Raw genomic sequence first — 7,285 nt, 5'->3', positions numbered from 1 at the left:
CACTACCAAACGGTTGATGCAATATTGGGTTTCCCGCCACGCTGCATCTCTGCCCATAAAGGGTTCCGCCCCGCCCCCTTCTGCGTCCCACCATGAGGACCTGACCTTGGACATGATAGTCTTATGCACCGCCACCAGGCGTAGTGCATACAGAGCAGACCTGCCCTGCATATGAATTTCTTACACAAGCACATAATAACAAAATAATTGTAAAGGAGAATGGTTCGTGGAACACACACTCTCTCTCTCTCTCTCTCTCTCTCTCTCTCTCTCTCTCTCTCTCCTTCATATGCAATAATAAAGGTATCAATAGTTATGAACCAAAGAAGCAATGAAACGTACTTAGAGGCACGGGCAATACTTGCATTACAAATACTATTACAATCATAATACAGCGCCAATAATAAAACTCTGTGTGTCTTTCAAATGAAATGTGGAAATCTAGAAAATTGTAACATTATTTCACATGGATGTGGAGAAGTATGAAGCTACTTCATCTCCCGAAATTATACGATATATATTTGAAAAAGTATCAAGCCTTCCTGGATCTCTTATCATAAAAGATTTGTACTGTTGGATATATTGTCATATGAGTTATGTACTACTATGTAAATCAAAATAGTGAAACCGAATTTTAATGTTACGGTATATAAATGAATAAATAAATCAATAAATGAATAACGATGATCAAGATGCACGTGACAAAGAAAACGATGCGATGATAACGATGCTATTTCATGATAACGATGAGATTCCACGAAAACGATGCAATTCCACGATAACGGTACGAATTTTTACGATAACGATGCGATCTCACGATAACTATACGAGTCTCCGCGATTACGATGTGACTTCAGTTTCCATGATAACAATGTGTTTCCAGTTTCCACGGTAACGACACGACTGCAGTTTTCACGATAATGATAAGCGTTTTCACGATAACGATGCGAGTTTCCGCAATAAAGATGCAATTTTACGATAACGATTCAATTTCACGATAATGACAAGAGTTCCGCCAGAACGCTATGGATGCTGCGCTAGTTATACGCCATTGAAGTCAACCTACCTACACAGGTATATTAGGATGAACTCCTCCTTCCCAAGAGTCTATGCACATCCCCAGTCCCGATGGGTGTGCATGAGGGCAGTGACGAAGCAACCTTGCAGTACACGGGTCACCATGAGCAATGACCCACCACACACCGTTCCCTAAACAGTCATAAGTGAGCCTTCTCACCCCTAAAAGAATTTCCCTACTGCCAGTGTCTGGTGCATGGTGTGCAGCGTGCCCTCTTTCATCGAAAGCTGTTTAGCCCGATATCATCAAAATTAAGGGACCCGTACACACCCTCCGCCAGACTCTATAGATTCATAGAAGGAGTGTTTATCTCCCAATCAAGATTCCTCCCTCAGATCATCATCTGGTGAATGGTAGGCATTAACCGCCACCTGCTTATGGCGACCCCTTGCCTAGTGTTGGGCGTAGCAAGTGGACGACTACTATTCTATTTTTTTTATTTATTTATTTATTTTTACGTTAAGGCCTATAGCGCCTGTAGGCACACTTGAAGAGTATGTAGGAAGTGCTGTTCAGTTTCCCCCCATTAGTGGCGCAGGCAATTTTATTTATACCGGCACCCATATTAGGGCCCACACCACCACCTAAGCTCATCTTGGGTGTATGGCAATTACACCTCCACCTAGAACCTGGGTATCATGGTGACATGTAGGTAACTTTAAACCACTCGACAAATGACATAGGTTCAAAGCGGTATGTGGTGGGATTCGAACCTTTGCGTGGACGTCTGCCCGATCCCATGCTCACCACTTTATCTACTACGCCACCGCCTAAAGCTTCACAAGACACAAACTAAGAGAAGGATCTATGCCATTTTCTGCCTTGGGCCACGGGCCGGACGCGATAACCACCACCTAACCCGTGCGGCGCCCAAAGCTATCACAGCCCTCAACGAATTTTGGCCGAAAGTTCACAAATATGAAATCATCGATGGTATATGAAAAATGGCTTTGGTCTGAAAGTGTGCAAGAGTCGGCTGATTCGTGAAACAAAAGTGAAGCAGCTTTGCTTTGGAGTATTATAGAGTGTATCTTGCATATATCCTGCTCATGAATATGCGTATCCTCGCATGTGACTGGATAAGAATAGAAACAGTAATCTAATCACAGATTATTTCAGTACTTCAGTTAACTCATGCACCAAACCATATGAAATATCTCTTAATAAAATCAAATCAAAATCATTCCAAAATTGGGAATAGAGAAGCTTGCAAACTACTGTCAAAACCCTACCTTCATTGTGTCTGTGACCTCGTTGTAAAACCTTCTAGCTAACTAAAGAGTTCTTTAGACATTAAGATGCCAACGAGCAGGTAAATCTTGGAAGAGAGCTCAGGTCGCCTATTAAGACAATGTCTATTCCAGAATGAAGTGTACTGTTATCACATACATTGTTGAGTCAACACCGAAGCTTCAAGACCGGAGCAGATATTTCACTCGTGCTTTAGACTCTTTAACCAGATATTCTTTCGAAACCAACGCAAATATTTTCTTTGTGTCTTGATAAAAAAAAAAAAAGGTATTTTTTCCTTGTTGCAAATCACGATAAAAATAGATTGATAAATGTATAAATAATTAAATTTGAATATGAATATAAAGGGAAAAAAGTTCAAAAACTTATAGATGGATATACGAAAATGTTATAAGAAAATAATTGTCTGTCAATGAAAGAATTAAAGCCATTTCCCATATCCCCTCCCAACTTACCTCACACAAAAAGTCTTTAGAAAATATAAATTCTAACGCATTTCACAACGCGGTGCTACACAAAACTGACAAACACCATCTATTATTTTCCTTTATACAAGTTACCCTTTAAAATCTTAGTTTTCTCTGAGAAAGCGTGGCTTGAACCATTCTTTCTGACGACTGAGACAACACATTAATTTTATGGTTCCTCAGACACAATGTGAAAAGAAAAGTATTGGTTATCTGGGTTTATGAATAGTAACTACGCAGCTGTGACCCCGGACAATGTGATATGTGGTCTGGTGTTTGAAAGCTGAAAACATGATGGTCTCAAACTTTATCTAACAAACAAACTATCACATTTACTGATATATTCCTTCTTTAGGATACACTAGCGATCACTAATGAAAATATTACGATTTCAAAGTGCATTAGAGACCGGACTGCTCAAAATCCAAAGTCTTATTAAATTCTAACTTCTATTTTCGTTCATTCTTGTTTAGGGTCATCACAATAAACGGTAAATGTCCATAATAAGACACTAATTCTATTTGGCAGACGAAACTATTTTATTCGATAAGTTTTGATACACTTTTAAATAATCTACCATCATCTGTCGCTGTCACTCTGTTGTTATTTTGCTCTTCAACCCTTTCCCTCCAGTAGGGAACAGAGGATGAATAATATCAAGAGTTGAGCGGTTCTATTTCCTTTTCTTGATAAAAAAAAAAAAAAAAAAACAGGTTAAAGCTATAATATAGCTATCAATCATCAAACATGGGGGCATACGCCAGGGGGCGTGTCGCCTCGATCACCTACCCTGTGGCGCCTACCCTTTGTCAAGCGCATCTTAATCATCGTTATTAATTTATTGATTTATTTATTCATTTATATACCGGAACGTTATACGTTATTCATTTATTGATTTATTCATTCATTTATATACCGTAACATCAAATTCGGTTTCACTATTTTGGTTTACATAGTAGTACATAATTCATGACAATATATCCAATAGTACAAGTCTTTCATGATAAGAAATCCAGGAAGGCTTGATACTTTTTTGAATATATATCGTATAATTTCGGGAGATGAAGTAGCTTCATACTTCTCCACATCCATGTGAAATAATGTTACAATTTTCTAGATTTCCACATTTCATTTGAAAGACACACAAAGAGTTTTATTATTGGCGCTGTATTATGATTGTAATAGTATTTGTAATGCAAGTATTGCCCGTGCCTCTAAGTACGTTTCATTGCTTCTTTGTTTCATAACTATTGATACCTTTATTATTGCATATGAAGGATGTTTTACTTAAGCCATTATGAATAAATGAAACATGTAGACCGCATTTGACTTGTGTGTGCGTGTGTGTGTGTGTGTAATTCACTGTTTGATCTGCTGCAGTCTCTGACGAGACAGCCAGACGTTACCCTACGGAACGAGCTCAAAGCTCAATATTTCCGATCTTGGGATAGGTCTGAGACCAGGCACACACCACACACCGGGACAACAAGGTCACAAGTCCTCGATTTACATCCCGTACCTACTCACTGCTAGGTGAACAGGGGCTACACGTGAAAGGAGACACACCCAAATATCTCCACCCGGCCGGGGAATCGAACCCCGGTCATCTGGCTTGTGAAGCCAGCCGTGTGTGTATGTGTGTGTGTGTGTGTATATATATATATATATATATATATATATATATATATATATATATATATATATATATATATATATATATTGTTGCGAAGGTGTATTGCAGCAGCCTCCCAGATATGTACGTGTGCCTGTGTGAGTGTGGAGCAGCGTCATAAGAGAGTACATATGGGTAGTACATATGAGTACATATGTGCAGACTTTAGCTAAAGGGTGAGCGAGGTGTTGGTTGCTCGTGTTTATGAAACTGTCAGACCTTTATGGAAGGGACGCTGAGCTAGGCTTCCATGACGGAGGAGATGTGACCCCGGAGGTCACGGGGAGATAAGAGTGTGTGTGTGTGTGTGAGTGCGTGTGTGTATGGGTGAGGGCACTGGCCAGCCCTGGGATAATTGTCATACGGTACCGTGTAAATAAATGCATGCATGTGTGAATTACTTGTAGCCAGCATTATTAGGGATATATTGGTAATTAGCGGTTAAGGTAGATAGCGTTACCTAATAAGCTGAAATAGACTCGTAAGGACATTGCCTGGCAGGTGCGACGGCACAGGAGGCGTGGTTTGTGGAGGCACTGTGTGGCACCGATGAGGACAGAGGACTAAGGAGTGTAGCGAGAGACCTCGAAGGAACAAGTCGTACTCTGGGGAGCAGTCAGAGAGTGAACGAGAGACAGAGAGACAGTGAAGTGCCTGACGAACTAACAAAGTGTTACCCGCACTTTGTTGCCGCCCCCTGCCCCATCCTGTGTGCCGCCGCCACCTGTTCCCGGTGACTCGTGTATAGTTGCTGTAATATAGAGAAATAAGGAAGAAGTGTTTCCTTCTCCCCACTCTGTGACTGAGCTGAGTGAGAGTGTGTGCTATAGCAGCAGACAGCCAGGCGATCTGCCCGCCGCTCCACCCCAGCCGCGCCGCGCCACCCAGGTAAAGTTCTTCTCCCCGACACACACGCCCCGAATCCCGAGAAGATTGTGAGGCGTCCCCTCCCTGAAGAAGAAGCTGAAGGAGGGTCGCAGCACTTGGTGTCAGGAGTGGGATCCTAAGGGCGTCTTGTGTGTTGTGGCGGAAGGCAAGATACTACCTGACGGAGGTACAATGGCTGACGGCGAGCAGATCGTGAAGAAGGAAGTTGTGGGCCGCCCTCAATGGCTGAACTCATGTGTATGTTGGTGGCGATCCAGCAGGAATTGATTACCGCCAGGCAGGAAGTGACTACCGTCGGGCAGGGATTGATTACTGTCAGGCACGAAAACGAACTCCTGTGTGCGACGCTGAAGGAGATGAAGGAGGAGTTGGGGGCGATGGCGGACGTCATGCGAGCGACGGCAGGCCCAGTGAGAAGAATGAGTGCTCAGTCGCACAGCGCTCATCCCGTCGGCTCCGGGCTAGCGCCCGGCTGGTGGCGTGAGACCGACGAGGAGTCTGAGGGCAACGAGACGGAAAAACCCTCCTCGGACTGTTCCTCCGCTCGCCATGCCCGCAGCCGCCCCACCAGAAGCACGACTTGAGAAGCGCGATTCCGGGTTGACCCCACACACACAGCGACTGGTGTAGCGACAGCATACCCCCATCCCCGCTACTGTACCCACGTGGACTACCCTCTCATTGGCCATAACACCCACCAATGACGCGGGAAGCTATTTCTATTTCATCTATTAATAATTCGGTATCAAAGCGGTCAGCAGATCCCTGGTCACTCATCTTGCTATGCGTGATTGTGATGCACTCCTCCAAGCTGGATGTTACCAGTTACCCCGCACTCCCCCTCCCAGCTGCCCTGCGCTCGGACTCCTCGTGGAGGAAAACTCTGCCTGATCGCTCATTGGCTGTAATCTCACCCCGACCAGCCAATGAGATGCAAGTAGTGATGAAATCGCGGGAAGCTGTCGCCTAGTATGTGGGGCTTCATAGTAACATATGTAACTCGAGTCGCTCGGGAATCGCGCTTCACCAAGGGATCTCTCGAGTCGCGCTTCCAACCCAGCGAGTCGCGACCACGTCTGAAGGCTCCAATAGACTTGCATTGACTTTGGAGTCGCGCTTCTCAAGTCGCGCTTCTAAAATCGCTTCGTGTGTGGGGGGCCTAAGACTGCCTCCCCACCTCACCAACGGAAAGTTCGCTCTCCCCCTGCCACCTCCCCGCCTTGAGCTTCCTCCCAGCCAGCGGCCGCTCCCTCTGCGCCCCCCAGGCGGCCTAGACCACAGGAGTTCGACGGAAGGGTGTCGCTGGAGGCTTACTTGGCCCAATTCGAAGTCGTGGCTCGAGCGCAAGGCTGGAGTCAAGAGGAGCGCGCCCTGAATCTTGTGACAAGTTTGAAGGGGCCAGCCGTGGAGGTGTTAAGTCAGTTAACACCTGCACAACAGGAGTCCTACACCGACGTAGTGGGCGTCTTGGAGAGGCGCTACGGACACCAGTACCAGGCAGAGGTGTATCGGGCCCGAGTCCAAGGACGTGGAGAAACGTTACAACAGCTGGCACAAGTTTTGGAGCATCTGATGCGGAAGGCGTACCCACGGGCATCAGAAGAAACCGCAACACTGCTGATGCATGATCAGTTCATTGATGCGCTGGAGGACGCGCAATCGCAGATTTACGTGAAGCAGGCGCATGTTGCAAATCTGCAAGAGGCCCTTGCCCGGGCACTGGAGTTCGAGTCCTTCTTTAAGACTAGCGCCGAGAGGTCCAGGACAGACTTCGAAAGAAACCAACGCTACCGACGGAGCCGGGCGAAGGACGGGCCCGGGAGAAGCAGAGCAAGGCCGTTCAGAGGGGCATGTTGGAACTGTAAGAAGACGGGACATAGGAAGCAAGAGGTTTAATATACATAGCCAATATTGCCTGTGTGTGTGTGT

This window comes from Portunus trituberculatus, chromosome 17 (genome assembly GCF_017591435.1).
Source record: "Portunus trituberculatus isolate SZX2019 chromosome 17, ASM1759143v1, whole genome shotgun sequence".
Taxonomy (NCBI): domain Eukaryota; kingdom Metazoa; phylum Arthropoda; class Malacostraca; order Decapoda; family Portunidae; genus Portunus; species Portunus trituberculatus.
Note: the sequence above shows the minus strand (reverse complement) of the source record.